Raw genomic sequence first — 13,884 nt, forward strand, 5'->3', positions numbered from 1 at the left:
TCTCCTTCTCTCTGCCCCTCACCCCCCCTTGTGCTCGCTCTCTCTCTCTCTCTCTCTCTCTCTCTCCAAATAAATAAATAAATAAATAAATAGGTTTTTTAATAAAATACAAATAAAAGTAATAAATACATTTAAAAAATGGTGTCATGATGTGTGCCCCCATTTTTGCCCAATGATATAATGTAAATGTCTTTTTATATCAAATATTCTTGTGTATCACTTTCATGCATATATATTATCCTTGTGTGACTTTACCCTATTTCTCAGTGCATATTTTCATAAAGTTGAAGCAATACTATGTATCATTTTCCATCTTGCTTTTCTCACTTCTATAAATTAAGCAACTTTGCATGTTACTAAGATTTCTTTCTAAAGATAAATTTGAATGATCAAATGATATTTTATAGCTGTGGGTAACTAAATTAGCTATTGCTCTCTTGTTGAATATATAAGTTGCTCACAACACTATAAGTTTCACTTACAGATATTGCAACAGTACTTATTTTTCAGAATAATTTTTTTAAATTTGTAGCTTTGAGGCATTGTATTATAAAAAGCTGGCACTCATATATGTAAACTAACAAGAACTTATAGTTTATCACACAAGTACTTCATTTCTTAGCTTGACCTAGTAAATCTTTAGCTTCATTGATTTTGGCTGCCATATAAGGAGATCCTCCCTTGCCTGGGTGATTTAAAAGCTTCATTCATTGATAAGCATCTCTTATTTTCCCTTTATTGGCAGTAGGGTTTACATCTAGGATTAATGCTGCTTCTCATTTTATCATTTTGGGTTCAAACCCACCTCTGTGATAGCCACCACTGAAGACAGATTTTGGTAGACTTTGAAAAACTTTTTTTTTTTTTGAGGCTCCATTTGGAGTTTCACGGCTTGTAAGAGAAAATGGCTTGCAGCTCCTGCAGCAGCAGCGGTCAGTCCAACTGCTACCATCGTACTGGCCGTGGCTCCGGTCTCCACCGAGAGTGCGGTGCATCCCAACCCAAAGGTGGCAGCCACCAATTCCACGCCTCTCCAGAAGAATTTTTAATGACACTTGGATCCCCTAGATTTTCCCTCAAAGTTATTATAAATACAAGGAAGTCACCAGCAAGACATTAATTGAATGTCTAATTAACTATTAATATGTATGTAATTAGCATATTTGCCCTGGGTAAGTCAAATACATGAATTAATAATGAATAATGAATTTAATGCGCTGATTATATTCTCCATAGTGTCAGTCTTCTTAAGAACTCTATGCAGATAGGACATTTATTTCTCTTTTATAAGACCTGAGCAGCTTATTACAAGGTGCCACAGACTTTTCCAGTGTCTTATGTGTCTTTTTGGTATTTGATGGGTCAAATTTGTGATTTGACGCGAAGTCTTTGGTAACATGATTGTCCCATTACAACATTGTTTCTTCCTGAATCCCTGCCTCCCCAAGTCACAAGGACCAGCTGGGCTGGTGGGGAGATCTGTTGCCTGAAACTGTAAATGTCACTGGCATTGAGGGAGCAGGCTAAGCACACAGCTGAGCTGAGTGAGCTGCAGAAGAGCATTCTGGATCTTTGGACTGAGGGCGAGGGTCAGAGACAGGTATTAGAAGTCAGAATTGTGCCAGGAATTGAAAAGCCAGACATAGAAGAGTGGAGAAAAAAGGTCTGGTGAAGAGTGTGCAGTCCGGGCCTGTCCACGTACCTGGTTGGAGGCTGTTCCCGCTGGTTTTATTGCACTTACCTCCCTATGGCACAAGAGGGTGCGTTCCCAGGGTCAGGAGAGGTGTCACCAACATGCCCGGCCCTGCCTCTTGAGCTTATAGTCTTCTTTAGGTTAAGTAGTGTCCCAGCTTCATGAAGGTGCATGTAGTAGTTCCTGTGGCTGCTGTAACAAATTACTACAAACCCAGTGGCTTAAAACAACACGAATTTGTTATCTTAGCATTCTGGAGATCAGAAGTCTGAAATGGGTCTCACTAGCCTAAAATCAGGGTGTTGGCAGAACAAGGGTTTCTTCTGAGGCTTTAGGGAAGAGTCTATTTCCATGCCTTGTCCATAAAAGATCAGTCTTCAGACTTAAACACATGTCTACAGGAAAACTTTGTTCGATTACTGCACAAAGGCCCCCAAGCCTGTACACAGAAGTTCCTTTTGAAAACTAAGCAGCCCTGGGGCGCCTGGGTGGCTCAGTCGGTTAAGCGTCTGAATTCAGCTCAGGTCACGATCTCGCGGTCCGTGAGTTAGAGCCCCGCGTTGGGCTCTGGGCTGATGACTCAGAACCTGGAGCCTGCTTCCGATTCTATGTCTCCCTCTCTCTCTGCCCCTCCCCCGTTCATGCTCTGTCGCTCTCTGTCTCAAAAAGAAATAAACGCTAAAAAAAAAAAATAAAAAAAAAATAAGTTTATTTATTAAAAAAAAAAAAAAAAAAAAAAGAAAAAGAAAACTAAGCAGCCCTATGTAGGGCACATTCTGCAAAGTCTAGTTCAGATGTGGCCATGGAGACAAATGGACGAGAAGAACCACCCCACCCCGCATAGGACAAAATCTGGGATCACGGAGAGGAAGGGACAAGGGTTCAGGAGAGAGGTCTCCACTGCCCCCACCCCCCCACACCCAGACATCAAGAATACCAACTGCCAGATGGGATAACCTAGGCACTTATTTCTCTACCAGGTCAGGGAGTCTTTGCAATTGCCCCTCTGCTGTGAATGAGAGGCTGCTGTTTTCTTCCCATTTTCCCTTTTTTCAAATAGATTGTGGAAGTTTGTGTGTATATTGGTTACCCCCTTCCTGCTCTGCAATTTATAACAGGAAGGTTGGAAGACAGATTTGTCTTTTTAATTTATAGGCTACCAGACCATGAGAAATTATATGTGGATGTTACCAATAGGACTGAGAATTAGCCAGAGATTGTGAACTTTGAGCTGGAAGCAGAAACTGAATGGAACTTTGGTGGTTTCTCTCCCCAGAGAGGAAAAAAATGTGTGGGAATAAGGGTGTACATGGGTATTTGGATGACTCAGGGGGGAAAATGGGCCAGAGACTGCTAGTTGCTTCCCAATATGTCTTCTCTTCCTTCTTCATATTAGAAGTCTTTAGCTTGGCACATGGCCACCCAGAAAGACAATATATTTCCCAGCCTTGCTTGCGGCGCAATTATTCATATGATTAAGTCCTGGGCAATAGGATCTGAGGGGGAGTGATATTTGTGACTTCTGGGTTGCACTTTTTTTTTTTTAAGTTTATTTATTTTATTTTGAGAGAGAGAAAGTGGGAGGAGGGGCAGAGAGAGAGGGAGAAAGAGAATCCTAAGTAGGCTCCATGCTGTCAGCACAGAGCCCAACTTGGGGCTCAATCTCAGAAACTGTGAGATCATGACCTGAGCCAAAATCAAGAGTGGGCTGCTTAACCAACTGAGCCACCCAGGCACCCCCTGGGTCTCACTCTTAAAGGGAGTGGCATACTCCCTTCCTCTTTTCCTTCTTGCTGCTCAAAAGGTGATGATATTGAGCCACCTGAGATCATGGAGACCAAAAGAACACCATACAGATAATAGAGCAATGAAGTAGAAGGAACTTGGGTCCCTGACACTATGGAGTGATATACCAGACTTACATGAAAGAGAAAAATCCTTTCTCCTGTAGGCCAGTATTATTTTCAGTCTCTATTTGTGTGGCTGAAACTATATCTTAACTTTGACAAGCATGTTGAGTTTGAGGTACCACTGGGAAGGTTCTTATAAAAAGTATCAAACATACTTGAAAGTAGAAAGAATAGTATAATAATTTCACGCATGCTCACCTTTAGCTTCAACAACTACCTTTTCATCTATCTTGTTTCAGCCCAACCCACATTTCCTCCTCTCTCCACGGAAGGACGTTGACACAAATCCCAAATGTCGTACCACTTCTTCCGTAACTATTTTAGCATGGATCTCTAAAAGATAAGGATTCTTTTTTTTTTTAAAAGAGTTTCAAGTGTTTTTTGAGTAAAAACACATTGAACGTACCTCTTTAACATTCAGGAGATAGCTCCTGGCCTGAAGGTACTGCTCTGAGAGGCATCTCTCACGTGGAAGATATTTAAGGCCTTGGCAGTGGCTGAGATAACCCAGGGAGAGTGGTCACCTGAGCTGAAAACAGAAAAATTACATCAGTTCAGATGAGCAAAGGTTTCTTTCACTGGTGTCTTGTAGTATAGGGAGTTATGGAAGACGGAGTAAATGCACATGTACAGGAAGCTTTTATGGACACTGTTTCCATTACCCCCAGATCCATTCCTCATCTTGATTTCTTTCATCAGCTCTAATGTCATTTCCTAGATGTTATTTGTGCAGGGTTGGTCATGTATTTTAGTCACAGCTGAGGAGACCCAAGGAATGTTTATAGGTTACTGATTGTTGCAATTTCTAGGAAAGCCTCTCAGTTTTTCAGGAACAACTGGCATCTGCCTGGACGGTCTAGTGTGATGGAATGTGCTGGAACTGCTGCAGTCATTTTGTTATCATGAGAGGATTCTAGAATTACTGTAGAGACTCGGTGTAGAGACAGAGAAAGAAGGCAACACTGAGTGAAGACATGGAGAGAAACCTAGTCCTTAGTGACAAGGTTTGGACTGCAGGGCCAACCCTCTTTTAAAGCCATCACTCTGGACCTCTGAGTTACGTGAGTTAGGAGCTTAACAATTTGCCCACGTTGCTTAAATCATTTAAATCATTTTAAATGTTTAAATCATCTTAAATCATTTCAATCATTTTCCATTACTTGCAATACAAAGCATTCTTACTGATAAGAGCAGGCCAGGAGGTCAATGTTTCTCAAGACCTGGAGGAACCCTGATGCTGGTCATCTCAGTTTTAGCTGAGTGGGTGATATATTTGCATAAGAAAACGAACTAGATGCTGTCCTCCCCTGAACACATTTCTTTGGTGTTCATTAGCAGTAAACAAATATTGCTTTTTGGCAGATAGGTAAATTTCCTTCAAGCTTCTCTTAATGGCTTCTACAGGTACCCACCAGTTGGCTGGGGGTGGGCAGGGGACAGTGGTAATAGTGGTGCTTAAAGGTAGGAGTTAATAGCAGATGTGGAACCAGCTTCTGTGAAAGAATGTGTTCTGGGTAGAGAAATGCAGTGAGTTGTATATAAAATGTGCCTTGAGGGGGCGCCTGGGTGGCTCAGTCGGCTGAGTGTCTGACTTCGGCTCAGGTCATGATCTCATGGTTTGTGGGTTCAAGCCCCTCGTCAGGCTCTGTGCTGGCAGCTCAGAGCCTGGAGCCTGCTTCGGATTCTGTGTCTCCTTCCCTCTCTGCCTCTCCCCCACTTGTGCTCTGTCTCCCTCTGTGTCTCAAAAAATAAATAAATAAATAAATAAATAAATAAATAAATGTGAAAAAAATGTGCCTTGGGGCGCCTGGGTGGCTCAGTCGGTTGGGCGGCCGACTTCGGCTCAGGTCATGATCTCGCGGTTTGTGAGTTCAAGCCCCGCGTCGGGCTCTGTGCTGATGGCTCGGAGCCTGGAGCCTGCTTTGAATTCTATGTCTCCCTCTCTCTCTGCCCCTCCCCCGTTCATGCTTTGTCTCTCTCTCTGTCTCAAAAATAAATAAACGTTAAAAAAAAATTTTTAAAAAATGTGCCTTGGTTATGAGACAGACCTAGTTATTCTCTGCAGAAGCACAGCATGGAGGTATTGCTTTAAGACTTACTTAATACATACGACCAGGTGGACAGGAGGATGTAAAATAATGTCTTTTCAAACCGTATTCTTCAGAACAGCAGCCAAACTGGTATGAATGGTTCTTACAGGTAGATATTTCTTTGCCATAATTTTGGAGGGAAAGGAGGGTAGATGGTGTTAATGGGAAGGTTAGAGCAGGATGAAATATTCCGTATTGATGAGGGATGACTTCAACCTTCAAGGTTTTGTGTTGAAGTCATGGGGCCATCATCACCTAAATGTGGTTTCATTCTGCAGCTGACTCTTCAAGTTACCATTAAGCGAAGAGTCTCAGTGGCCGATGATGCAGACGATTACTAAAGGCACCCCTAAATGATTTTTTTATATGTAGAAGGGGGAATCTTTTTTCCTTTTTCCTTTCCACTGAGGAAAAAAAAAATGGCAGCCATGAAGACTATTTGCCAGAAAGAGTACTCACACTTTTTGACAAGCAATTTGCTTGGGAAATTAGCTGAGGTCATATATCTTTCATTAGGTAAATGGAAGACAGCACATGAATATTTCAAAAAAGCAAATTTTACCTTTTAAGTTTAGCTCAGAGTACCATAGTTTGTTTAAACTTCATAGATAAGGACCTATAGAAATACAGGCTTATTTTCATTTTGAAGTACCCAGAACTGGAGTTTCAAGAAGCCAGAAGGGATTTATTATTTAACCATAAAGAATTTATAAATATTTGTGTTAGCAAATCAAGCATCTTCTTTGGAGTCTAGATTCCATGGTAATAGGATTAGTAACCAATGTTTGCCAATGTTGGGATGGGGAGAGACAGCTCTCTTAGAAAAAGCCAGCAAAGGGTCGCCTGGTGGTTCAGTCCATTATGCTTCCAACTTCAGCTCAGGTCATGGTCTGGTGGTTCACAAGTTGGAGCCCACCAGGCTCTGTGCCAACAGCTCAGAGTCTGGAGCCTGCTTCAGATTCTGTGTCTCCCTCTCTCTCTCTCTGCCCCTCCTCTGCTCATGCTCTGTCTCTCTCTCTGTCTCTCTCTCTGTCTCTCTCTCTCTCTCAAAAAATAAATAAGCATTAAAAAAAATTAAAGAGAAAAAAAGACAGCAAACTATCCCAAGTGGTAGGACTCCCGCAGATGAGAGTAGAGAGCCCCCTGCTGGCAAGAAAGGACAGAGACCAAAATAGAGGCATTCACCTAAAGGCTGTCAGAAATAATGAGGGGGGTCAAACTGAAGATTTAAGGTTGATGAGGCAGATCACATTTATTGCCATCCTTGGCAGGAGAATCTGGAATTTACAGAGTTGGAGGCCCTTGGTCTGTCCTGAGAGACAGGTGTAAAGGTTTACCCACCTGGTACAAAGATTGATGACCTGAGTAGGAGTGAAGAGAATTAGGAAAGAAGTGCAACCAGCTGCTGAGTCATAAACAGGAGTTACAAGTGTTGGTCTCATTGGGATGAACGAATCAGCGTAGAAATGGCAATCCAGGTCTGAGGAGAAAAGTTTGCAACCATTTCTCCAGAACTGGAAGGAGTTTTTGAGATGGTAGTCTCTCAAAGTTCCTGGCCAGGAACCCAAGGTGAGTGTTCATTTATTATCTATCTTTCCAAAACACTCCCTCCCTTTCTCCAGCCCCTGGACTCATTTGTGAAAAAGCTTAGGAGCTCTGGCTTCATGATGAACCCCAGAGAGGTCACTATTTGAAATTGCTGCCTGCTGCTACTGGGGCCCCAAATTTCTGGATCCCTTAGGCATTCTATTTCCCTGAGGGCCAAGACTGGTTTTTAAAAAATCTTTTCAGCTCTGACCCTCCCTAATACAATGCCTGGCTCCTAGTGGATGCTTAATCCATATTTGTGAAGTAAATGGATGAATCATTAAGCCAGGCCTGTGGGAGGTTTATAATCCGGTGATGTCTCCGAGGGGTAATTTACTTATATATTCATTTACTTCTACTTTATTTCTATTATGTCTTCTTTCACAAGGGGTTTGGAAAAGCTTATAAAAATACATATGATCAAATAGAAAATATAAATAATAAATAAAGCCAGCATCATTAGAAACATGCATTAAGCAAATACAAGTCAGTGGAGTAGAATGAGTTATGCAGGCAATAGAGCTCCTTATAATTATCTGAGCCACAGATTGAGATTTGAGTTTTCCACTAAAAAATGAAGGCCAAAAATGACTCTCTTGACTACAAAGGCAAAAAATTCTAGCTTCTCAAGGTTTTCTTGGAACTTAGCTCTAAAATAAATTTCTGGTATGGAGCTTTATATCTAGGACATTGAGTGATATGATAAGTGGGTATCCTCAATGATATTCTTACAGAAAATTCTATAGGAATTTTCTTTTTTAATTTTTTTTCAATGTTTATTTTTGAGAGACAGAGATTGAGTAGAGAGGGGGCAGAGAGAGAGGGCGACACAGAATCCAAAGCAGCTGTCAGCACAGAGCCTGATGTGGGGCTCAAACCCACAAACCTTGAGATCATGATCTGAGCCGAAGTCAGATGCTTAACCAACTGAGCCACCCAGGTGCCCCTATAGGGCTCTTCTAAAGTTGTGTCTTATAGCACGAAACCTGAGGCTTCTCCTATAGTACATCTCACGGAAGTAATTCTGTAGTAGGCCAAGGAAATATGGGTTAAGACTGAAACTTTCTAAAATTTTAGCTACATTTAAAAAATATTTATGTTTAGGAAACCCAGAGGATTTCAAGTCCTTCAAACAATTCTCCATTAAAATCACCTCTCTGAACGAGAACTTTCATAGGGGTTGGGAGCAGATCCTTAAAGTTCGCATCTTCTCTCAAGGCCTAAAAGTTCCTTGTTCTATGTTGTTCATTGAGACTAGCAGCATATACTATAGTTATCAGATGAGATTTTTTACAAGCTTTTATGAAAACTGAGGTATCTAGGGGCGCCTGTGGCTGACTCTTGATTTCGACTTAGGCCATGATCTCAAGATCGTGAGATGGAGCCCCATGTTGGCCTCTGCACTGGGTGTGGAGCCTGCTTAAGATTCTCTAAGATTCTTTCTCCCTCTCCCTCTACACTGTTCCCCCCACAGTCACCACCCGTGCACGCACATGCCCACATGCACGTGTATGCTCTCTCTCAAAACAAAACAAACAACAACAACAAAAAACTGAGGCATCTAACCAAAACTTTCAGACTGATGACTAGCTACCCTCTGCCCATGTCTATGGCTACTTAGCAAATGATCTTAAAACTTAGTGTTTTGAAACAACAATGGCCATTGTTATTATCTTTCATGGTTATGCGGGGTTGACTGGGCTCAACTAGGCAGTTCTTGTTCAGCTTTTCTTGTGCAGTTACAGACAGTGACTTGGGCTGGGAATCATCTGAAGGCTCACTCACATGTCTGGTACCAGCTTGAGAAGACTTGATCAGCTGGGGGCTCGAACAGCTAGGCTCCTTGGGCAACTCTGTCTAGTTTCTGCACATGTTTTCTCCAGCAGCATGGGTCCAGGATAGCTGGACTTCTTACACAGTGGCTCATAAAGAGAGAGATGGAAAGAGAGAGGGAGGAAGAGAGAGAGAGAGAGAGAGAAAACGAGATGGAAGTCATATTACCTTTTTTGACCTAGCCTTGTAGGTCATGTACTGTCATTTCTACTACATTCTGTTCATTGAGGCATGCACAAAGATCTGCTCAGTTTCAAGAGGAGGGGATTTAGACCCCAGGAGACATTGCTAGGGGAGTGGCAGAGTTTGGAAGAGCATGTGGGACCAAAAATATTGTTGCAGCCATTTTTGTAAAATGTAATCTGCCACACCCTCTTCATTTCAAAGTCCACTAAGGGAGTACCTTTAACCAAGACAAGAATGTTCTTAAGGACCCCTTTCTGAGCCTTTAATAAGTGAATAAATTTTAAGTCTGAGTTTTTTTTTTTTAAATCATAGAATGTGGAAAAAGTGACTTAGCATGGAAGATTTTCAAAGAAGCTTTTACCAATCACTCATCACAGACATAGAAAAAACTGCATGAGGCTCTCATGGCAAGCTGAACATGAAAGCCATTCCTAGTTCATGTCTCTAGCAGGGAGGGAATGCAGCCAGATCGCCCAATGGTTTTCTATCATTCAAAGAGCAGATAAAAGGAAAGTGTGGGAACGGGGAAGAATATAGGCTTGCTTTAGGCCCTTCAATATAGTTATCTGGTTCGTCAGGAGATAGATCTGTCAGAAGACAAATACTGACTCTTGCTAAGATGTTAAAATGCAGCTTTTGTATAAAAACCAGTAACGAGGAATTAGTAATGTGTTCAGGAATCTTTCCCTAGAGTAAAGGAATAAAGCCAGAGGAGAGGTAAGCTAAAGACAAATGGGGGAAGAAAATCAACTCTATAATTCATTTATTTAAGTTTTAAAGTCATGCCCATTTAATTTCAAGAACCTGAAGTCTCCAACAGTATATTACATATATATTTTTATTGAAGTATAATTAACTTATACTAGTTTCAGGTGTGCAATATAATGACTCAACAATTCTATACATTACTTGGTCCTCATCACAATGAGTGTCCTCTTAATCCCCTTCACCTATTATATTATTTTTGATCATTTTTTCCATTAGGTGTAATAGTAGAGTATTTGTGTTTTCAACTGTTTTGAATCTTGTGTAAAATATAAATCCAGAAAACCTCCGTCTGACATATTTTAGGGAAGAAATAGGCATAAAGTTTAAATGGAATGTTTAACAAACAGATGGCTTTGTATTTTGGAGGAAGTAATTTAGAACAGGCTTTGCATAATTTTGATAGCACAGAGTCTTTACCTGCTGCTTTATTTAAATTAAGCCTTCTAGCCAAATGGAAAACATGAGGGGATGTTCCTGGGTACTAACCTTAGGAACTGTAAATTTCAGTGTAGTCTTAGGATGATACCAGCAGGAAGAAAGGGAGGCCTCCCAGTTATCAACTGAGATTTGTGCATGTTTGTGCTGACCATAAATAGTTATGTCTCCAGATCTAGCCTCTTTATTGGTCTGACAGCAAAAACTCAGGCCTCGCACAATGTTCATGAAATTGAATTTCAGGCACTGGTTTAAATTTGAAAAAATCCAATCCGATCCTTCTGTGGTCCTTCTGTACACCACTGCACCAACCCAAGTAACAATCAGAGGAATATTCACTAGAATTCTGAGCTCCCAGAGCTCCAACTCCACGAGCCAGCCTCCCAGGTGGATGTCCTGAGAGAGGGCTCCTGAAACCCTGCCTTTTTGGAGGCTCAGTGGGGAATGCTCATGAGATAGTGTAGGAAGACCAGGAACCTGTGTTCTCAGACTGCCCCTAGTGGACACGTTCATTGCTTACCCAACAGTTTCTTGGGAATAGAACCCCCAGTGGGTTTTTTTTCTTGTAACTTTTATAGAGGGTAACACACATACACCGAAAGCACCAATCCTACGTTCACAGCTCGATGAATTATTGTACACGCATACACTTATGTCACCCCTACACAGATCAAGATGTAGAAAATTCCCATCACTTTCCTTCTTCCTTCTTCCCAGTTTGCACCCCTGAACCACCCAGAGGTAATCACTATTCTCATTTCTATTATTATTGACTAGTGTTGACTGTTCTTAAACTTTGTATTAGCGGAAGCATATAGTATGTATTCTCTCAAATTTGGCTTCTTTCAGTCAGTTTAATATTTACAAGATTCATCATGTTGTTGCATGTACAGAAGTCTGCTCTCTTTTTTTAATTGCTATGTAGTATTTTATTTCAAGCACATACCACAACTTACTTATCTATTCTTCTGTTGACTGGCATTGAGGTGTTTCCACTTTGGCTAATACAAACAAAGCTGTGATGGACATTCTTATGCACATTCTTTGTGGGCACAGGTACTCATTTCTCTTGAGGAAATTCCTAGAACTGGAATTGCTGTCTTTACTGGTTGGCAGTGTTTAGCTCTAGCAGAAACTATCAAATTGGCTTACGAAGTAGTTATAGCATTTTACACTCTCACCAGCCATGTATAAGGATCTCAGTTCTTCCACGTCCTTGCCATCATCATTTGGCGCTGTAAGTCCTCTTAATTTAGTCATTCTGGTTGGTGTCTGGTAGTATTTCGCAGTGGTTTCAAATTTGCACTTCCCTAATGAGTAATATTACTGAGCTCTTTTTCATATGCATATTGGACGTTTGGTTATCTTACTTTGTGAAATACCTGTTCGGGTTGTATGGTGACTTTTAGTTGCGTTGTTCATTTTTTTCTTATTGATTTGTAGGAGTTATTTACATATTCTGAACATAAGTCTTCTGTCAGAAATACATATTGTGAATATCTTCTCCCAGTGTGTGATTTGTCTTTTTATTCTTTAAATGGAACCTCTTTTTTTAGTGTTTATTTATTATTTTTGAGAGAGCATCAGTGGTGGAGGCACAGAGAGAAAGGAGGACAGAGGATCTGAAGTGGGCTTTGTACTGATAGCAGTGAGCCTGATGCAGGGGTTGAACTCCCGAACTGTGAGATCATGACCTGATCATGATCAAGCCAAAGTCAGACACTCAAACCACTGAGCCATCCAGGTGCCCCTTAATGGTATCTTTTAATGAAGTACGATTTATCAAGTTTTTTTTTTTTTTTTTTTTTTTTTTTGTAATAGTGCTTTTTAAGTCCCGGTTAAGAAACCTGTGCTTGTCCCTATGTCATTGTTTCAGTCGCATTTCAACCAGAGCAGCAGAACCACTAGGGAGATATAGATGAAGCAAGTTATTGTAAGGAACTGTCTTATGTGCTATGGGAACTTGCTGGGCAAGTTCAAATTCCATAGGTAGGCTGAAGCTGCTGTCCACAGGCAGAATTTCTTCTTCATTAGAGAAGTCTGAGCTGTGCTCTTTAAGGCCTTCCACTGATGGAATCAGGCTCACCCATATTATCTAGGATATCTCCCTTACTTAAGTCAACTGATTTTGAACTTTAATCACATCTATAAAATGCCAACATCTAGATTAGTGTCTTATTGTATGACTGGGGACTTTAGCTTAGTCAAGTTGACACATCAAAATGTCATCATAGTCATTTACAGATTTTTCTGTGTTTTCTTCTAGAAGTCTTATTGCTTTACCTTTTTATTTAGTTGGATGATCCATCTTAGAGTAATTTTTGTGTGTGGTGTGAAACAGGGGTCAAAGCCAAATGGGGAATAGTTATGGGGCATCAGTATGTTCAGGGAAGATATGCTATGGTCCCGGCCCCAAGGGATGAATTGCAGATTGATCCAAGCCAATCATGGTAGTCCTGTGTCTCTTTCATTCATTCAGCAGATATTTATGGAGTCCTTGCTATGTACCAAACATATCCTCAGTTCTGAGAATGCAACAATGAATAAAATAGGTAAAGTTCCTGCTGTTGTGAAAATTTCCTTTACACGTAATTGATTAGAGTTAGGTATGTGACTGCATTCTAGGCAACAGTACCTGAAGAGATACATGCTGTAGACATGAGGGAAAGGTATTACTCCTTGATAAAAGGGAGACTTTCAGCGAAAACCTGCCTTGCGCACAGGAGGACGTGATATTTGGTATTGCAGCAGTCTTAGAGTAATACCCAGAGGATGACAGAGAAGCCAGCCCAGAGCCCTGACACCTTCAAGCTCCTTAAAAAAAAAAAAAAAAAAAAAAAATTATTTATTTATTTTGAGAGAGAGACAGAGAGCAAGAGGAAGAGGGGCAGAGAGAGTGAGAGAGAGAATCCCAAGCAGACGTTAGGGGGCTCGATCTCACGAACTGTGAGATCACGACCTAAGCTGAAATCAAGAGTTGGACACTTAACCGACAGAGCAACCCAGGTGTCCCTTCAAACTCCTTTATTGTCCAATTCTGGAATGACCCATGTCCAGGTTTCTAATGTGACATAATTAAATATTCTTATTGTTTAAGCCACACTTGGGCATTCTATCACTTGTAGCTATAGACACATATGTTTCTTGGCCTGGCACCACTGCTCTCTAACATTTGTGCCACAACTCACCTCAGTTCCTTTCATTATCCAGCTCTAGCTTTTTTTTTTAAATTTTTTTTAATGTTTATTTATTTCTGAGACAGAGAGAGACAGAGCATGAACGGGGGAGGGTCAGAGAGAGAGGGAGACACAGAGTCTGAAACAGGCTCCAGTCTCTGAGCTGTCAGCACAGAGCCCAACGCGGGGCTTGAACTCACGGACAT

The 13,884-nt window shown here is 41.1% G+C and overlaps 1 pseudogene; it reads right to left on the reverse strand.

The window, feature by feature from the left end:
* Window positions 1–611: 611 nt before the first annotated feature.
* Window positions 612–13,884, reverse strand: part of LOC109270270 (mitochondrial import inner membrane translocase subunit TIM14-like) — a 35,086-nt pseudogene continuing 21,813 nt past the window's right edge.

The sequence above is a fragment of the Panthera pardus genome, unplaced genomic scaffold (genome assembly GCF_024362965.1).
Source record: "Panthera pardus isolate Hobbes unplaced genomic scaffold, ASM2436296v1 HiC_scaffold_6, whole genome shotgun sequence".
NCBI classification, from domain to species: domain Eukaryota; kingdom Metazoa; phylum Chordata; class Mammalia; order Carnivora; family Felidae; genus Panthera; species Panthera pardus.